Genomic DNA, 21,277 nt, shown 5'->3' on the forward strand with positions numbered 1-21,277 from the left:
CCCCCTTGAGGATTGAACTCACAACCCTGGGTTTAGCAGGCCAATGCTCAAACCACAGAGCTATCCCTCCCCCCTTTAAATGTACTATGTAAATTTCATCAGGACCTGCTGACTTCAGTACATCTAACTTATCTAAATATTCTTTAATCTCTTCTTTCTCTAGTTTTGCCTGTGTTCCTTCCCCCTGGTTGTTAATATTAACTGTGTTCAGCAGTTGGTCACCATTGGCCATTTTAGTGAAGATTGAAGCAAAATAATCATTAAACATCTCAGCTTTCTTGATGTGACTAGTTATTAGCTCTCCTTCCTTGCTAAGCAGAGGACCTACACTTTTCTTCTTCTTTCTCTTCCTCCTAATGAATGTCAAGAACCTTTTTTGATTACCTTTTCTGTCCCATGCTAGGTGTGTCGTTTTGTGCAATACCCTTTCTGATTTTGTCCCCATGTGTATCTGCTTCTTTTCTACTCCTGCTTGGCAATTTGGCCCCATTTATAACTTTTGCAGGATTCCTTTTTAACTTTCAGGTTATTAAAGAGCTCCAGATGGAGCCACATTGGCCTTATACTGTTCTTCCTATCTTTCCTTCACAATGGATTACTTTGCAGTTATGCAAAACTATTTCACTAGAAGTGTGGTGAAGCACTGGGATGGGTTACCAAGGGAGGTGGTGGAATCACCATCCTTAGAGGTTTTTAAGGCCCAGCATGACAAAGTCCTGGCTGGGAAGATTTGGGGTTGGTCCTGCTTTGAGTCTGCTGAGGCCTCTTCCAACCCCAATCTTCTATGATTCTATGATTTTATGCCTTTAATATTGTCTCCTTGAGAATCTGCCAGCTCTCCTGCACTACATTTGACTGTATGCTTTCTTACCATCAGACTTCACCTACCAGTTCTCTGAGTTTGTTCATCTCTGCTCTGTGGAAGTCCACTTTCCTTATTCTGTTGCTCTCACTCCTTCCATTCCTTAGACTCACAAAACCTCAACATTTCATGGTCACTTTCACCCAAATTGCTTTCCACTTTCAGATTCGCAACCAGTTCCTCCCTGTAAGTCAGAATCAAGTCTAAAATGGCTGTCTCCTCAGTGCTTCCTCCACTTTCTCAAACCAAAAGTTGCCCCAGTACATTCCAAGAACATATTGAATAGTGTGAAAACAGCCACTCAATATGCAGTGGCAGCCAAAAAAGCAAACAGAATGTTGGGAAGCATTAGGAAAGGGACAGATGATAAGACAGAAAATACCATATTGCCTCTATCTAAATCCATGGTACGCCCACATCTTGAATCCTGTGTGCAGATGTGTTCGCCCCATCTCGGAAAAGATGTACTGGAATTGGAAAAGGTTCAGAGAAGGGCAACAAAAATGATGAGGGGTAAGGAACAGCTTCTGTATGAGGAGAGAGTAACAAGATTGGGACTCTTCAGCTTGGAAAAGAAACGACTAAGGGGGGAATATGATAGAGGTCTATAAAATCATAACTGGTGCGGAGAAAGTGAATAAAGAAGTGTTATTTACTCCTTCTCATAACACAAGAACTAGGGGTCACCAAATGAAATTAATAGGCAGATGATTTAAAACAAACAAAAGGAAGTATTTCTTCACACAACGTACAGTCAACCTGTGAAACTCTTTCCCAGAGGACGTTGTGAAGGCCAAGACTATAACAGGGTTCAAAAAAAACTAGATAAATTCATGGAGGATAGATCCATCAATGGCTATTAGCCAGGATGGGCAGGGATGGTGTCCCTAGTCTCTGCTTGCCAGAAGCTGGGAATGGGCGACAAGGGATGGATCTGCCTCTCACCTCCGTTTGCACCGCAGATGAAGTGGATATGTTCTCTGGCTTCACCCCTGAGCTCTGCCCTTTCCACCCAAACAATACAAGTTGCTGAGCTGTCATGGACATGCTGGTTATTTGTGCTCCTGCCGAAGTCATGGACCTTGCTGATTTTACCCCACATGCAGAACAGAATCCTGATGTGCCTGGCCAGCGGGTGGCTGGAGTGGGAGGGGCAGAGGTTTAGTTTTCCAGCCCGCTGGGCTGAGCTGTGTTTGAAGTCTAGCAGTCCCCATGGAAATAAAGGGCTAAACAATGAATGGCTGTGTGTGAACCAGGAGGTCATTTCTGGCTCTTGGGAGGTGAGTGGGAAGATGGGAGAGAGAAGGTCTGGGGGATGCAAGCCCAGAGGATTGTGGGATAGCATTGGTGGACTACTCAAATATGAGCCTGGCAAGAAAGCTTCAGCCACGGCCTCTGCCAGGTGTGTGGGTTGCATCACGTGCTGCAGAAGGATGTGGGCTCAGACCCACCCCTTGGGTGAGGCAGCTGCCCCGTGTCCAGAAGGGGGTTAAAATAATACTGCCCTTGTCACTGTCGGGCCTGATGTGCAGCCAGGGGAAAGAGGCCAGTTGATTTCATGGGGGTGGGAGGGCCCCCTTGGCTTGCCAAGGCAGGCAGTGTGGGCTAGAGCAAAGGGAACTGGGCTGGGATCCCGCCTTCACTGCTGCACCCACAAAGAAATGCTCCTTTCCGGGGGACCCACTGCTGTAAGCTGATTGTGTGGCCCATGGGAGGAGAAATATGGCCTCTGAGCCCTGCCCTGATGTCGCCTCTTGTGCCATGGTTCATCATGGGTTGTGAGGCCTCAGGCCTGGTGTTGAGTGTGGCTGGCCCCGTGGACCCCAGCAGGCCCGAGAGGATGCTGAGACTGGAAGACTCTGAGGTCCCTCAGCGCTGGAAGGCCTGTGAGGAGCGAGAGGCCTATGGGAGCCAGGAGGCCTCTGAAGACCAAGAGGCTTGTAAAGCCTCTTTCATTTGTTCCTGTCCCAGAGCTCATTTCTCATTTTTTTACAGTATCAACTTTCCCCCCAGTTTTCATGGTTCTTTTCTAGTTTCCCACCATCATCTCCACAGAGACTCCAACTCCTAGGCACATCCCACCTCCTTCCTGCCTTCCTTCTTTTGCCTCCATTTTTTACCCTTCTATAGACCCCAAACCAAGGAGAAAACCAAGAAATTCAATGCAAACAACTTGGTGAATGCTACAAAATCGATTCTTTATTCAGGCTTGACAAATATTTTGCATTTTGGCAGCAGATTTGATCCCCAAATGATCCCAAAGCAGAATTCAGGCAGCAGGTTATAATGAGAGAAGACAAGGAAATGCAATGAAGTCATCTGCCTTGGTAACATGGTTTGGAGACAAGCTGGGAATTAGGACGTGGATGAGCTGGGTGTGCAGGCTGGGAGGTAGGCACTGAGAAGGAGGTGGATGAAGGAGAATGGAAAAGCAGAAGTGGAGTGGGGAGAAGTTTGGGCTAGCTGTGTGTCCTCATCATTAAAGCTGGCTGAAATATTGATTACGAGGGAAAATCGGATTGTTTTACACACAAAAAATATTCCCAGCAAGCGTTGACTTCCCTTGAAAACAGGGTCATTTTTTGGGTCAGAAAACCTGAAAACGTTTGGCTGCAAATAAAACATATTTCAGTTTTCATGAAATATATGCATATATATATTGTTTTGAAACCATTTTGCCAATATTTTTTTCAGTTCTTGGCACATTTTTGCCAAATTTTTCAGGTTTCAGCAGCTTTTAGTCAATTTTTTTGTTGTTTTGGTTTTTCAATAGAGAATCCAAATTTTGCACAGGAAAATCAAACCTCATTTGCAGGCCAGCTTTAATAATAATAATAATAGGAAGGAAAGGACATTTAATGAAACCGTCTACATTGCAAACGAGATTTGGGTAAAGCTGGGAACGGGAGTAAAAACAGGAGGAGGAATGTTGGTGATTTTGGGAGAAACTTTGGGCAACTCGGGAAAAGATCTGAAGGGGCAGTACCAGGGCAAAGAAGCTCACATGCACACATCCAGAATATGATCATGGTGCTGGCATCCTCCATCCTCACAGATGCTCAGGCGACCAGAGACAGAGGGATGCGGTTGGGTGGGTTGTTTTCTTTGGTGAACTGGATGTTCCTACAGACCAAGACAGTCTCCTGGCCTATGCCAAGGTGGTACTGCCAGATGTAGAGGTTCTGCTTGTTCTCCATGTTCACCTGGACTGACTCCTCTTCTCCTCGGGCTTCAGTCCAGTCCTCCTGCTATGTGTAGATGCTTTTCCTGCCATAATTATCCCTGAGAGAGAACTGGAACTGGGTGGTGAGCTTGGTGATCTCTCCAGCCCACAGGACATCTCAGCAGAAACACTCCAATTGTGCTCGATGCTGGACATGTACTGCAGGGCGAAGCCACCTTGCGGGTGACCATGCCAGACCAGGTGATAGGGGAGTCGGTGTCATTCTGCAGGGTCTTGATGCACTCCCAGCCCCACAGGCGATTCCTTTGGTGAAGGTCAGCCCCCCGCGGGGAAGAAGCTGAGCACATCCGGGTAGATGGAATAGAAGGAGATCAGGCTGGCAGCGGAGCTCATGTCCTGGTCCAGGAAGAACTGAGCCCCCCCACTTCTCATCCACCTTGATCAGGGTTAGGAATTCCTGGATCCCGAAGTAGTAGAGCCCCTCGCAGCATTCGGGGGCCAAGCAGGAGTCAAGCCCACCTTCATCTGTGCTCAAATCCTCCACACTGCGGACTATGCCCCAATCCTGGAAGATGATGATGAACTTCCCACCACACTTCAAGTAGTGTCTCCACCACAGCAGCTGGGATGCAGCTCATAGACCTTGGCTTCCTCATCCATGCTCAGGTCCTTCACCACCCGGTAGGAGCTGCCCTTGATGATGTAGACATTGGGGTCCTCTACACAGCCCAGGTAGTGGTCCCCTCCCTGGCACAAGGGATGCAATCTCTGGATCTTGATGTTCTCAAGGAGCTCCGTCTGCAGGTAGCAGCCCAGGTCAGAGTGGACGATGTAGTCTCCATTGTCGTTGCGGAAGATGTCTGGAAGGTGTCTGAAGGGACTATTTAGAAAAGCTGGACGTGCACAAGTCCATGGGGCCGGACGAGTTGCATCCGAGAGTGCTGAAGGAATTGGCGGCTGTGATTGCAGAGCCACTGGCCATTATCTTTGAAAACTCGTGGCGAACCGGGGAAGTCCCGGATGACTGGAAAAAGGCTAATGTAGTGCCAATCTTTAAAAAAGGGAAGAAGGAAGATCCTGGGAACTACAGGCCAGTCAGCCTCACCTCAGTCCCTGGAAAAATCATGGAGCAGGTCCTCAAAGAATCAATCCTGAAGCACTTGCATGAGAGGAAAGTGATCAGGAACAGCCAGCATGGATTCACCAAGGGAAGGTCATGCCTGACTAATCTAATCGCCTTTTATGATGAGATTACTGGTTCTGTGGATGAAGGGAAAGCAGTGGATGTATTGTTTCTTGACTTTAGCAAAGCTTTTGACACGGTCTCCCATAGTATTCTTGTCAGCAAGTTAAGGAAGTATGGGCTGGATGAATGCATTATAAGGTGGGTAGAAAGCTGGCTAAATTGTCGGGCTCAACGGGTAGTGATCAATGGCTCCATGTCTAGTTGGCAGCCGGTATCAAGTGGAGTGCCCCAAGGGTCGGTCCTGGGGCCGGTTTTATTCAATATCTGCATAAATGATCTGGAGGATGGTGTGGATTGCACTCTCAGCAAATTTGCGGATGATACTAAACTGGGAGGAGTGGTAGATACGCTGGAGGGGAGGGATAGGATACAGAAGGACCTAGACCAATTGGAAGATTGGGCCAAAAGGAATCTGATGAGGTTCAATAAGGATAAGTGCAGGGTCCTGCACTTAGGACGGAAGAACCCAATGCACAGCTACAGACTAGGGACCGAATGGCTAGGCAGCAGTTCTGCAGAAAAGGACCTAGGGGTGACAGTGGACGAGAAGCTGGATATGAGTCAGCAGTGTGCCCTTGTTGCCAAGAAGGCCAATGGCATTTTGGGATGTATAAGTAGGGGCATAGCGAGCAGATCGAGGGACGTGATCGTTCCCCTCTATTCGACATTGGTGAGGCCTCATCTGGAGTACTGTGTCCAGTTTTGGGCCCCACACTTCAAGAAGGATGTGGATAACTTGGAGAGAGTCCAGCGAAGGGCAACAAAAATGATTAGGGGACTGGAACACATGAGTTATGAGGAGAGGCTGAGGGAGCTGGGATTGTTTAGCCTGCAGAAGAGAAGAATGAGGGGGGATTTGATAGCTGCTTTCAACTACCTGAAAGGGGGTTCCAAAGAGGATGGCTCTAGACTGTTCTCAATGGTAGCAGATGACAGAACGAGGAGTAATGGTCTAAAGTTGCAGTGGGGGAGGTTTAGATTGGATATTAGGAAAAACTTTTTCACTAAGAGGGTGGTGAAACACTGGAATGCGTTACCTAGGGAGGTGGTAGAATCTCCTTCCTTAGAGGTTTTTAAGGTCAGGCTTGACAAAGCCCTGGCTGGGATGATTTAACTGGGAATTGGTCCTGCTTTGAGCAGGGGGTTGGACTAGATGACCTTCTGGGGTCCCTTCCAACCCTGATATTCTATGATTCTATGTGCCTAGGGAGTCCTTCCGAGGGACCAGTGATCCATGGACTGGCCTGTAGGCCTGGTATGGGGACACAGAGGAGACAGGGGGAGTGGAGCAGTTGGCAAAAGGATCAAGGCAGTTTGAGAAGATCATGTGAACATGGGGCTGGACTGGGAGACATCAGGGGACTTCTCTGTTTCTATCAAGGAAAACATTTTCAATAATACCAGGAGTGAATCCCTAAGGGCAACCACAACCCCTCTTCACTCACCCCAGTGGAGCTATGACCAATATACACCAGCTGGGGATCTGGCCCTTTGACACCAATGGAGCTAGAGACATTTCACCCTAGCTCATCTGATCTTACGTGAATTTTTGATGCTTGAAGACTCCTCAGTTCCAACAGTGACCAGGCACCTGGTACAGAAATGGGGCAGCCCTCGGAGGTGTCTGCATTGAAATCTCCTAGATGTGCCCTGCAGCCCTATCTCCAGAGTGTGGCATTGTCCTGAGGGAAGGAGAGGAAGGCAAAGACCAGGGTCCTGCCTTGGGAGGATCCTGCCTCACACGGGATCCCACTTAACACTGTTGATCTATCTGAATGGGCCACGTCTCCTCCGTCTCACCCTGTAAGTATGAAGGGCTGCCCTGCTGTCAAGGCTGATTCCCCACTCTGGCACTTCGAATGCAGAAGGTGGGGGCCTGCAAAGATTCTAAAAATTAATACTGGCCACTCCAGGCTGCTATTAAACTCCCAGGGTAACAGCTTCTCTCTGACCTTGGATGGGTAGATGCTGTCACCACCCAAGTGCAAAAAAACCCCTTTGGACCCAGGAAGGCGCACATGGGAATTCATAGAATCATAGAATATCAGGGTTGGAAGGGACCCCAGAAGGTCATCTAGTCCAACCTCCTGCTCGAAGCAGGACCAATTCCCAGTTAAATCATCCCAGCCAGGGCTTTGTCAAGCCTGACCTTAAAAACCTCTAAGGAAGGAGATTCTACCACCTCCCTAGGTAACGCATTCCGGTGTTTCACCACCCTCTTAGTGAAAAAGGTTTTCCTAATATCCAATCTAAACCTCCCCCACTGCAACTTGAGACCATTACTCCTCGTTCTGTCATCTGCTACCATTGAGAACAGTCTAGAGCCATCCTCTTTGGAACCCCCTTTCAGGTAGTTGAAAGCAGCTATCAAATCCCCCCTCATTCTTCTCTTCTGCAGACTAAACAATCCCAGCTCCCTCAGCCTCTCCTCATAAGTCATGTGTTCTAGACCCCTAATCATTTTTGTTGCCCTTCGCTGGACTCTCTCCAATTTATCCACATCCTTCTTGTAGTGTGGGGCCCAAAACTGGACACAGTACTCCAGATGAGGCCTTTGGGGCTCCCTTTGTGGCTACCCTGAAGCCCTTTCACCCCCCCCCCCCTCCAGGGAAGAGCTGAGAAAGAAAACAAAGGAAATCAGCTGTTGCTACTAGTTAATTAAACAACATATGCACAAACCAATTAGTACAGGACTGGAACACCCCCAAAAACAATTAATGGGTGCTCAGCACCCACCGGCAGTGAGCTCCCCAGTCTCCAGCCAGAGCCTCCTGCCTGCCGGCAGCCCAGCCAATCAACTCCTCCCCTCCTCCCCCCACAGGGCCTCCTGTTCTGCAGTGTGCAGGAAGTGCTGGGGGGGAGGGAAGGAATGGGTACAGGGCGTGCTCAGGGGAGGGGATGGAGCTGGGCAGAAAGAGGTGGGGTGGGGGCTTGGGAAAAGGGGTGGGGTGGGGCTGGGGCATGAGGCAGAGACGCCTCCCTCAGGCAGCAGAGTCTGTATGCTGAGCTCAGCTGAAGCTGAGGTTTGGTTTCCCTTTTATATTTTCTTTCTTCTTATCTGGAGCGGGCAGCGGAGAGACACGTGGTAGGAAATGACCCAGGGAGAGTAACGCAGAGGGTCCACAATGCTCCCCAATGGTCACTGCTGCTGACCTTCCTAGGGCCCTGGTTTGGATCCTGGAGGAGTGAGCAGGCCTGAGCTCCCCAACCCCTACCACTAGCACCCACAGCTGAGACGCTGCTAACCACCAGGCCACCCAGCTCACCAAGTGCCTACTACAGGGCAATGGGGATCGGATTGGTGGGTTGCTTCCCATACCCACTACCCACGAATCCTGTGCCAGGCCTCAGCACAGAGCCCCTGGGATCTCATACTAAGCAGGGTCAGGCTGGCTTGGTACTTGGCTGGGGGACCAAGTGCTGCAGGGTAGGAGCTCAGCAGGGAGTGCTTTCCCAGTGCAGTGCTAGGCGGCGCTGTGCTGCAGGGAGCAGGGTGGGGCTCAGGAGGGGCACTAGGCGGCGCTGTGCTGCAGGGAGCAGGGTGGGGCTCAGGAGGGGCACTAGGCGGCGCTGTGCTGCAGGGAGGGGGCAGGGGCTCAGGAGGGGCACTAGGCGGCGCTGTGCTGCAGGGAGGGGGCAGGGGCTCAGGAGGGGCACTAGGCGGCGCTGTGCTGCAGGGAGGGGGCAGGGGCTCAGGAGGGGCACGAGGCGGCGCTGTGCTGCAGGGAGCAGGGTGGGGGCTCAGGAGGGGCACTAGGCGGCGCTGTGCTGCAGGGAGCAGGGTGGGGGCTCAGGAGGGGCACTAGGCGGCGCTGTGCTGCAGGGAGCAGGGTGGGGCTCAGGAGGGGCACTAGGCGGCGCTGTGCTGCAGGGAGGGGGCAGGGGCTCAGGAGGGGCACGAGGCGGCGCTGTGCTGCAGGGAGCAGGGTGGGGGCTCAGGAGGGGCACTAGGCGGCGCTGTGCTGCAGGGAGCAGGGTGGGGGCTCAGGAGGGGCACTAGGCGGCGCTGTGCTGCAGGGAGCAGGGTGGGGGCTCAGGAGGGGCACTAGGTGGCGCTGTGCTGCAGGGAGGGGGCAGGGGCTCAGGAGGGGCACTAGGCGGCGCTGTGCTGCAGGGAGGGGGCAGGGGCTCAGGAGGGGCACGAGGCGGCACTGTGCTGCAGGGAGCAGGGTGGGGGCTCAGGAGGGGCACTAGGCGGCGCTGTGCTGCAGGGAGCAGGGTGGGGGCTCAGGAGGGGCACTAGGTGGCGCTGTGCTGCAGGGAGGGGGCAGGGGCTCAGGAGGGGCACTAGGTGGCGCTGTGCTGCAGGGAGCAGGGTGGGGCTCAGGAGGGGCACTAGGCGGCGCTGTGCTGCAGGGAGCAGGGTGGGGGCTCAGGAGGGGCACTAGGCGGCGCTGTGCTGCAGGGAGCAGGGTGGGGGCTCAGGAGGGGCACTAGGCGGCGCTGTGCTGCAGGGAGCAGGGTGGGGGCTCAGGAGGGGCACTAGGTGGCGCTGTGCTGCAGGGAGGGGGCAGGGGCTCAGGAGGGGCACTAGGCGGCGCTGTGCTGCAGGGAGGGGGCAGGGGCTCAGGAGGGGCACTAGGCGGCGCTGTGCTGCAGGGAGCAGGGTGGGGGCTCAGGAGGGGCACTAGGCGGCGCTGTGCTGCAGGGAGCAGGGTGGGGGCTCAGGAGGGGCACTAGGTGGCGCTGTGCTGCATGGAGGGGGCAGGGTCTCAGGAGGGGCACTAGGCGGCGCTGTGCTGCAGGGAGGGGGCAGGGGCTCAGGAGGGGCACTAGGTGGCGCTGTGCTGCAGGGAGCAGGGTGGGGGCTCAGGAGGGGCACTAGGCGGCGCTGTGCTGCAGGGAGCAGGGTGGGGGCTCAGGAGGGGCACTAGGTGGCGCTGTGCTGCAGGGAGCAGGGTGGGGGCTCAGGAGGGGCACTAGGTGGCGCTGTGCTGCAGGGAGCAGGGTGGGGGCTCAGGAGGGGCACTAGGGGCGCTGTGCTGCAGGGAGCAGGGTGGGGGCTCAGGAGGGGCACTAGGCGGCGCTGTGCTGCAGGGAGCAGGGTGGGGGCTCAGGAGGGGCACTAGGTGGCGCTGTGCTGCAGGGAGGGGGCAGGGGCTCAGGAGGGGCACTAGGCGGCGCTGTGCTGCAGGGAGGGGGCAGGGGCTCAGGAGGGGCACTAGGTGGCGCTGTGCTGCAGGGAGCAGGGTGGGGGCTCAGGAGGGGCACTAGGCGGCGCTGTGCTGCAGGGAGCAGGGTGGGGGCTCAGGAGGGGCACTAGGCGGCGCTGTGCTGCAGGGAGCAGGGTGGGGGCTCAGGAGGGGCACTAGGTGGCGCTGTGCTGCAGGGAGGGGGCAGGGTCTCAGGAGGGGCACTAGGCGGCGCTGTGCTGCAGGGAGGGGGCAGGGGCTCAGGAGGGGCACTAGGTGGCGCTGTGCTGCAGGGAGCAGGGTGGGGGCTCAGGAGGGGCACTAGGTGGCGCTGTGCTGCAGGGAGCAGGGTGGGGGCTCAGGAGGGGCACTAGGCGGCGCTGTGCTGCAGGGAGCAGGGTGGGGGCTCAGGAGGGGCACTAGGCGGCGCTGTGCTGCAGGGAGCAGGGTGGGGGCTCAGGAGGGGCACTAGGTGGCGCTGTGCTGCAGGGAGGGGGCAGGGGCTCAGGAGGGGCACTAGGCGGCGCTGTGCTGCAGGGAGGGGGCAGGGGCTCAGGAGGGGCACTAGGTGGCGCTGTGCTGCAGGGAGGGGGCAGGGGCTCAGGAGGGGGGCGCTGTACTGCAGGGGGCATCACTCAGCTTGCCTCCTCCTCAGGAACCAGCCCAAGGCCCCAACTCCCAGCACAGCCAGGATGCAGCCAGCAACGATCATTGGGAAACCAGCCTGGCCTGGGATTTCAGAATCCGGAAATGTCCGGAGACAGACTGAACCCTGGGCCCCTCACAGTCCCTGCGCCCCGCCCCTCCCCTGGGGACTGCCCCCACCCTGTTTTCTGCCCAATAGGCCTGGGATAGCATCCCCCTCCCCCAGCCCGTCTGCCCCTTACAGCCACACCTGTGTGTCTGCCCTGCAGCTAGACACCCCCTTCTCTGCCTCCCCCTCCCTGTCTGTGAGCCCCACAAAATCTCATCTCTGCTTTCGCTCCCCTCTGAGCCCCCCCGTGTCCCACTCTGTTTTTCTCTGCCCTCTAAGCCCCCAGAACCCCACTTTCTGGTTTTGCCTCCTCTCTGAGCCCCCCAGAATGCCCCTCTCCCTCCCCTCTCCTCGGAGCCAACCAAAACCCATCTCCACCTCCACCTGCCCCCTAGTACCTCTCTCTGTCTACCCATCCCCTGGCACCCCTCAAAACTGCCCCTCTGCATTTCCCACCTCCCTCATCCTCCCCCCCCCATGTCCACTTCCCCCATCTTCCTCCCCTCAATCGGAGGTGCCCCATTCCCAGCCTCTTCCCAGTGCTCCCTCCGCTCTGCCCGCCCCAGGTCTCACCCCAGGTCACCCTCAGAGGGTTGCCCCCTCGGCTGCTGTGTCTGACTACACACACGTGCTCTGTGGGGCCGAACCCCTCTGGCCCCAGTTCAGTGGCCACCTAGATCTGGAAGGTGGGGTCTCCATTTGGCAGGATGCCGCTGATCAACTGCTCCCTCAGGCACTGTGGGCTGGGCTGTTGGGAGTGCGAGGAACGTTTTTTAGTCACAGGGAATGGCATAGCAGGGGGCTGCGGGTTGGGTTGAGGGCAGTGGTGAGCTGGAGCCGCTTCACTAGAACCGGTTGTACAATTTAGAAGCCCGCGGGGGAGAACCGGTTCTAAAAGGGCTTCGAAATTTAACTGGCCAAAAGTGGCGCCTTAGGCGCCGACTCCTTGGGTGCTCCAACCCTGGAGCACCCAAGGGGAAAATTTGGTGGGCGCAGAGCACCCACCGGCAGCTCCCCGCCCCACCCCTGGCCCCAGCTCACCTCCGCTCCACCTCCTCCCCTGAACGCGCCGCCCCCCCCCGGCTTCTCTGCGACCCCCCACCCCAGCTCACCTCCACTCCGCCTCCTCCCCTGAACGCGCTGCCCCGCTCTGCTTCTCCGCCCCCCCACCCCAGGCTTCCCGCGAATCAACTGTTAGCATGGGAAGCCCAGGCAGGCTGAGAAGCAGGTGGTGGCTTCGCACTCAGGCCCAGGGAGGCAGAGGTAAGCTGGGGCGGGGGGGCGCGAGGAGGGCTGCCCGCGCTGCAGCAGGTAACCCATGGGGTGGGGGCACGCAGGGGAACCGCTCCCCGCCCCAGCTCACCTCCGCCACCCTCAGCCTGAGCGGGAAGCCGCCACCTGCTTCTCAGCCCTCCCCGGCTTCCCGCCAAACAGCTGATTCGCGAGAAACCGGTGGGGTGGGGGCGGAGAAGCAAAGCGGGGCAGTGCGTTCGGGGAGGAGGCAGAGCGGAGGTGAGCTGGGGCTGGGGCCGGGCGCAGGGCAGGGAGCTGCCGGTGGGGGCTCTGTACCCACCAAATTTCCCCTGTGGGTGCTCCAGTCCTGGAGCACCCAGGGAGTCGGCGCCTAAGGTGCCACTTTTGATGTGATCAGTGGGGGAGCGGCCGCTCCCCCTGCTCCCACCCTAGCTACGCTCCCCTGCCCATAGGAGCCAGAGGGGCCTGCCGGATTCTTCCTGGGAGCTGCCCCAGGTAAGCACCCCCGGGACTCCCCACCTCGCCCCCCGGCAGGTCCCTCTGGCTCTTAGGGGTGGGGTGGGCACGCACTACGGTGGCCCACGAGACCCTCCTGCCTGGTTCTGGGGGCAGTCAGGGGACAGGGGAGGGGGGTGGATGGGGCAGAGGTCCTGGCGGGGCGTCAAGGAACATGGGGAGATTGAATGGGGCAGGAGTCCCGGGGGGCGGGGGTTGGCAACGACCCCCTCGTGGGGTGAGGAGGGAACCCGTTGTTAAGATTTTGGCAGCTCATCACTGGTTGAGGGACAGTGATGAATGACGCAGAGCTCTCAATCCAGAACCTGCATTGCTGAGGAGCGAGGAGGTGTATCAAACCGAATGTCTCCCCTTCACAGTTCTAGCGCTCTGCCACATGCCAGGCTGTCAGGTGAACTGAGAACCAGCCGTTCTGACCCCTCTAGTGCTGCAGCACGTCCTCCCCATTCAGGGAACATCAGGTGACGCTCAGATGTCACCGATGTCATCATCCAATTCACAGCTGTGCAGGACCTGCGTGTAGTTGGGCTCTGGGGGCAAAGTGGGTGCATACGAAACTGAGTAGGGAATTGCCACCAAGAGGCAGAGAAGGGGGTGAGCCTTCTCCTCTAAGCTACTAGACCCCACACTCCTCCCAGAGATGGGGATAAAATCCAGGAGTCCTGACTCCCAGTCCCCTCCCACACCAGTCCTAGCCACTAGGTATCAGGGAAACCACTTCTCTCTTGTGTCCCCTCCCCCAGCTCCCGCCTACCTCCTTTGACAACCCCTTCCCAAGCTGAGTCAAGTGCTGGGTCTGGGGACTCACCTGCCTTTGGGGAGCTGGCGTTCATCTCTCGCACCAGGCCCTGGTATTTGATCTCCACCCAGGAGTCCCAGGCCAGGCACTTAGAGCTACCTGCTCTCCAAAACTGGTGGGTCTCTCAGTCATCCAGGGTGTAACCAGTTCAGGGATCTAGCCTGCCGGTGTTGCTGACACAGGCTGAGAGCACCAGGCCATTCACCCTTTCCACATGCAGCCGCTTGGGCAAACCGGGAGCTGCATCGGGGGAGATGAGCTGGAGATAGGAGAGATGGTGAACCCCTGTAGGAAGGAGAGAGACTTCAATGGGAATGGGACCCAGACATCTGGGACAGCAACCCAAGGGGGCCCTGCAGCACAAAGCCCTGGAAGAAAGAGACTGGGATGGGGAATGAGATGCAAGTATCCGGGAGAACAAGGGTCACTTACCGGCCAAGGTGATGGAGCAGAGAGACAGCTCCCAGGTCAACTCGATATCGCAGGGATAGAACCCTGTCACATGGCAGACAAGGAGGCGCGGCCAGTCCTGGGTCCCTGGGACAAGGGCCACACAGACTGTGGGCTCGGCTGGGGGGAGGGCGAGAAAGGGTTATTAGTCACAGGGAATGGAATAGCAGGGGGCTGCAGGTCAGGAATGAGGGGCACCAGCAGAGTTGTCACCTGTCTTCTGAGTGGCGAATGGCACAGAGCTCTCGATTCAGAACCTGCATTGTTGCGGTATGAGGAGGTTCATAAAAGCTAAAGACTCCCCGTCACGGTTCCAGTGCTTCACCCACTCGCCAGGCCGCTGGGTGCACCGAGAATCAGTGGTTCTGGTCGGACTGGTACCACAGCACGTCCTCCCCATTGAGGGAATATCTGGTGATGGCTCGGACAGCACTGGTGGCATCGTCCAGCTCACAGGTCTTCAGGACCTGCATGTAGTAGGGTTCTGGGGGCAGAATGGCTGCGTGAGCATGGAGTTGCCACCAGGAGGCAGAGCGGGACAGACCCTCCAGACCCCATTCCTTTTCCAGAGAGGGGGACAGAACCTAGGAGTCCTGGCTCCCAGCCTCTTTCCCCACTGGCCCTAACCACTAGGTATCAGGGAAGTCACTCCCCTCTGGTGTCCCCTTTCCCAGCTCCCTCTACCTCCTTTGAGCTGCCCATCCATCCCCTTTCTGAGCTGAGCCACATGCAGGGGCTCAGGGACTCACACGCCTTTGGTGAGCTGGCGTTCATCTCTTCACCCTCGTTTCTGGGGAGGCTTGAGAATAATATACTAACTAATTGGTTACAATGTGAGCACAGACCAGCACTAATGGTCTCAGCTGCCAGGACCAGGCTCCCTGCCTGCCTTGCTCTCCCACCCTGCAGCAGCCATCGACCAGCAGTGATGCTCCTCTGCTGGGGGCGCTGGCAGAGACTCTGCGAACGGGGAGGCTGCACCCCTGGTGAATGTAGGTGAGTCCTGCTTGGTATTTGTATTAGTAATAAGAATGATAATGATAATATCAGGAGGAGGGGTGGGGCAGGAGATCCTGGCTCACATTAATAGGAAGGGAGCCAGGTTGGGGGAGGGGACGCAGGGAAAGGATCAGGGGCAAGGCTGGGGAGGCTGAAACAGGGCTGGTAGGGCCCAGCTGATGTGGGGGGGGGTGGGGACTGGCTCAGTATGCAAGTTGTAGGACACGATATACAATGGCCTCGTTGACCACTAGCTCCTACCAACAACATCTCTTTTCCTAGTAAAATAACTAGGATATTCAATGACAAAAAAAAAAAAAAAACATGTTCATGCAGCGTGAAGTGGCATTTTCGTCCCATGGCAGAACAATGAGATGAGCAAAACGCAAACTTCTAGAAACCAGGAATGGTCCAGGTAAGGTTTCCCTATCCTGCTGTCCCTCTACCATCTTCAAGTACTGCCTAAATACATATTCCCACTGTCCTTTGGAGCTGGAAGATCCAGGAGGCTGGAGAGCCTGGCTTACATTCGAACATTTAGCCAGCTCTGCAGAATGACTACCAGAGGTGGACAATGGAAGAACCATGCTACAGCAATTTACAACTCCCTTAGGTTTATTCACAGAATATCTTGTCATAATAGGGTCTGCAGATTTACCCCAATTGCAAGTTTAACTCTAAAATGTGAGTGACAGTTCGTAAGACATCACAATAACATATAACAGGTGGTTTCTATGATTGGTAATAGTGTGGAAGGTGTAATGACAGGGTATTTTTAAGTAAAAACGAAAAAGGTAAAAGATGAAGCATTTTAAATTTTTGAAGGTTAAGTGGCTAAAACAGACTTTCACTGAAATAACGTCTTCGGTAACCCTCTCTTGTTAATAGAATTCCATTTTAATTCAGGGCTGTGACTGCATTGGCTGTGAATTTAATCTCATCAACAGGCTGTTGCAACACCCAACTTTTGGTGATAGTGTCCACAAATTTTTGTTGTTCTTCTCTGCGTGTAGGACAGCACAGTTCTAGGATCACAGGTTGGATCCTATGACGGGCCAAGTTGTGACAAGAGGCCATGTTGTCTTCACAAATGTTGGTGGTAAACCAGGTGGTCAGGATCTGTCACGGACTAAAAATGTCTGGGATGTTTTACAACCTTTGGCTGTTGGAACGGGTTCATGACAGCAAAAGCGGTTCCAAAAGATCATCATTTTGTTGCTTCTTTTGAGAGGTGGCAACAGGCCTGAGTCCTCCAAGTGAGCGAGCTTATCCACTAGTGCAGTGGTTCTCCAACTTTTTAATGGAGTCGCCAGGGCTGTCTTAGGCCTGGTCTACGCTGGGGGGGGGGATCGATATAAGATACGCAACTTCAGCTACGAGAATAGCATAGCTGAAGTCGACGTATCTTAGATCGACTTAGAATCACTTTCTTCGCATCCTCGCGGCGCGGGAACAACGGCCGCCGCTCCCCCATCGACTCCTCTCGCCATGGTGGAGTTCCGGGGTCGACGGCGGAGCGATCTGGGATCAATTTATCGTGTCTACACTAGACGCGATAAATCGATCCCCAGTAGATGGATCACTACCCGCCAATCTGGCGGGTAGTGTAGATATGGCCTTAGACTTGCTGGGGCCTGGGGCCAAAGCATGAGCCCCACCAACCAGGGCCGAAGCCAAAGCTCGAGGGCTTCAGCCCTGAGCACCAAAGCTCAGCTTACAGGACCCCTGCCTGGGGCTAAAGCCCTTGTGCTTCAGCTTTGGCCCCCCCCCTTGCCTGGAGCAGTGGGGCTCAGGCTTTTCTCCCCCCCCCCAGGGCAGTGGGGTTCAGGGGGGCTCAGGCTTTGGTCCCCCCTCCTGGAGTCGTGTAGTTTTTTTGTTGTCAGATGGGGGTCAAGGTACAATGGAGTTTGAGAACCACTGGCCTAGTGCATACAATGTTCATGCTTTCTGTAAAAACCTAGCTTTAGCTGTGTAAATGGTAAAAGAGGGGGGAAGTTTTTCCACCTTTGCCCATTCTAGACGTACAGCCAAGGCAGTGATAAAAGCTGGCTTGTCCTTAAACATCTTACAACCATATAACAGCAGCAGTTTTCAGTTTCATTTTAGCTACAAAGGAAGTGAGTTGTAAGTTCGTAAGCTTTGTTCACATTTGAAAGGTTTAACTGTCATTTTTTGTAATGTTGGATCAAGTTAAGATTTGTAAATCCCAATTTTAGGATAAGGAATTTCCCATACTTAAAATATAACAAAGTATTCTCCCCCCTTGTTAAAACCAGATGACATGGAGCCAGAAGTTAATGAGCCAGAATTGGTGTGTTGGAATTTAGGCCTAATTGATGGACAAAATAATAAGGGGATGGGCCATTCCACCCATCACTGCCCTTTGGGGTTGTTAGCCGACGGCCAAGGATGTTTGGTGAGGTGCCAGCTATGCCCGTTTATACCATCCGTGACTTTAACCGCTAGGACGCACTGTCCCTTCGCGGCGGGCAGCCCGGGCTAGGCTGACGGATGCCCCAAGGTCCTAACCACCCGTGACTTTAATTGCTAGAGCTCAGAGCTCCTTTGCAGCAGGCAGTCAATACTGACTGACAGGTGCCCCAATGGCAGCACTAAGAGCCTCTCCACACCCGTGAGTTTAACTGCTAGAGCTCAGAGCTCCTTCGCAGCGGGCAGCCAGGATTGACTGACAGGTGCCCCAAGAGTTTGCCCCGTGGAGGCGGCACAACTCAACGCTAGGCTCTTAGTACTCTCACCTAATGGCCAGGCTTTAGAGCCAAAACGGCTGAGGTTCTTTAATTGTGTTGGCTGCTTTACAGTAAACCAGAGAAAACAAGTCAGGCTTATGCACAAATGGTTACCAAAATTTATTAAGGTAGATTCTAATCATGTGGTTACAAAATTGCTAGTGCCTACTTATTTAAATGTAGAGATGTTACACACACAAACAAGTTACAAAACTGAAGCCACAATCCCAAAGAAAGAAAACAAAGTATAGAGCTCTATTTCAAAATATGTGTACACTAAAGATAGGAGATCAGGTGTGGGTGCTTCTTACCCTCCTTGCATCTCTCGATTCCAGCGGTGCCAAGCCAGGATCGGTCACTCAATTCCACGGAAAGACGAATAAGGGACAAGGCGTAGGGACCCTCTTAGCTGCAGAAGCCTTGGGAGGCTGTCACTTATCTGACCAGCAGATAGATAGTGAAAAGCACTCAAAAATCATGGTGCTGTAGGTCCCCTACTTATACCTCTGTACTCCTTTATTCTCTTTCTCCTTTTTTATGCCAAATTGAGGCTGGTCTGTCGGGGTGACGCCAGCTTTCGCAAGAGTAGTTTACACTTGCAAGGGAGAGAAACAATAAGTTTCAACTACTGGACATTTCTTTTATCAGGGTAAATATTTTCCCACCTAGGAAGTTGGTGTGTGTGCATCACGCTATTTAGTAGGGGCTAAGAGCCATGTCTGTCACAGGGCCTCTGCCTGCTGTGAGCTTAATCCTTGTATCTGTTCCCAGAGGCACATTGTAGCAGCACACCTGTGCTTTCACAGCTTCAAAGGCTGTGCTGGAATATATGTTAAGTGCCCTGTTCCAGCTTCCTCCTGTGTTTCCAGCAATGCTGGTCTGAGCAGGGGCGGGGGCTGGCTGTCTGGCTACAGGGGTCCGTCAAGAAAGAGATTTTGTGAGAAAAAGATTAAGAAGAACAGTAGAGAAAGAGCGAGCCTGGAGCACTGAGCCTGGTACAAGACCTGAGGACGGAATCAGAGGCTGTGAACTAGTCAGGCCATGTATTAAAGCAGATTCTTAGATACGAACTTAGCAGAGTTTTTGCTAGCATATTAGGCATTAGATATTTATGTAAATATATTTTAAGGCTAGCACTTCTACATCCCCATCTAGCACAAGATAAGATGGTTTGAAAGAACAATGAATAGGGATGTTGTGTCTGAGATATTAGGAACAAGGAGAGGTAACAAACAGATGTCATGAAACATGTAAGTTGGTACATCAATTGTGTATCCCTGTTGTTTGTCTCAGTCTATAAATGTCGGGGTACCTCACATTAACCATTTGTGTGGCCTAGGGGACAGCAGAGACTCCCGCTGCTGACTGAGCCCCTCCTTGCCACTGGGCACTCATGGAGGTGGAAGAGACAGGAAGAGCATGGCAAACGTCTCTCCCTTTTATCATGTCCTTTCTTCCCTCTTGGCTTTGCCCCCCAACTTCAGAGTCAGGTGAGCATTACCTCATTGCAGTCCCAGATTGACCAAAGGAAGGGGGGGTGACTCAATCAAGAGTCCAACAGATCCTTGGTTGCTGCCTAGGCCAGAGTCCTTTGTTCTTGTGAGGCTGGGTTGGGTTTGTCCCATACATGCCCTGATGCGGTGTGAACTGTCCCTCTGTTCTTGGAGAGTTTTTGCCTGGGCTTGTTTTAAGTCATGAGGACACATTTTCAGCCTCATAACTATATACATGAAATTACAACCTATAACATCACTATAACAACGATTACTATAACATTACTATAACAACCATGCTCAGTGCATCATGAGCCTTCCAAAGACACCCAACATGACAAATTTTGCACTGATCATATTATAATGATCACACAATCATATTATAATGATGAACATGGGGTTGTAGGGTGTTCCCCCAAGGTACAGAGCATCACAGGGGGCCCAAAAGTTCTTTGTGACAAGGGTCCCAGTTAATCTTAATTCCCCTATGGTGAAGAGCCTCATGCCCATGAAGAGTCTTAGGCCTGTGATGCCTCTTTGTTCCTCTCCCCAAACTCATTTATCAGTTTTTCGCAGTATCAACATTTCCCCCAATGTCCCTGTTTATTTTAGGTTTCCCATCATCATCTCCACAGAGATCCCAAGCTCCCAGTCCCTTCCTGGCTTCCTCCTGCGTTGCTGCTTTCACCTCCATTTTTACCCTTCTATAGACCCCAAACCAAGGGGAAAACAAAGGAAATTCAACCCCACAACTTAGTGAATGCTGAAAAATAGATTCTTTATTTAGGCTTCACAATTTGTTTGCATTTTGGCAGAAGATTTAACCCCTAAACGATCCCAAATCAGAATTCAGGCTGTAGGTAATAATGAGAGAAAACAGAGAGAAAACATAATGAAATCATCTGCCTTGGTAACTAGATTTTGGAGAGAAGCTGGGGAATGGGAAGCGGCTGAGCCAGGTTTCCAAGCTGGGAGGAGGGCACTGGGAAGGTGTAAGCACAGATTTGAAGGGACGGATTTGGTCCCATTGATTTCCAGGAGGCCAATGCAAGACTCAACTCAGGAAGCTCTTGCTCCTACAGACACACCTGGCATTTGTAAAATTCCCACTAGGCACCACCCCATACCTTCAGGCACCTAAACACCTTTTAAAAGCTGGCCCCGTGTCTGCTACGTGTAGAAGAACTATACAAGCTTGTGCCTGTTTTCTTTCAGACTGATTGGTGCCTCCTGGAATTGATAGGGATTGTCTGGCACGGGAAGGAAAATGAATATTGAAAGGCAGACGCACCCGACGTATGTGTGACTTTGAAACATTCAAAGAAATTGCTTTAAAAGGGGGGGACCCAATTAATTGGCTGTTTTAATTCAGGAATGCAGTGTTAAAAAGAAGAAAACCAAGAGCCTCAGATAAGCAAAGAATGAGAGAAAACATGGCTGTGCCATCTCGATGGAAGCTGCAGAGAAAGTAACAGACCAGAAATCTGAGAGCTGCATCAAGTGTCCAGTAGAAAAGAAGAAGATTGTCCTCCAGTGAACCCCAACACCGGGTGTATAAACTGGGGTCGTCATGGTGGACCTCAGAGCTTTGCTGAACTCACCAGTGAAGCCCTGCCAGACACTTGGACAGACCATGTGTCCTGCATTCATAGAATCATAGAATATCAGGTTTGGAAGGGACCTCAGGAGGTCATCTAGTCCAACCCCCTGCTCAAAGCAGGACCAATCCCCAATTTTTGCCCCAGATCCCAAATGGCCCCCTCAAGGTTTGAACTCACAACCCTGGGTTTAGCAGGCCAATGCTCAAACCACTGAGCTATCCCTCCCCCCAAAGCAGGACC

Source organism: Lepidochelys olivacea (assembly GCF_965140295.1).
Source record: "Lepidochelys olivacea isolate rLepOli2 genome assembly, chromosome: 13".
Taxonomy (NCBI): domain Eukaryota; kingdom Metazoa; phylum Chordata; order Testudines; family Cheloniidae; genus Lepidochelys; species Lepidochelys olivacea.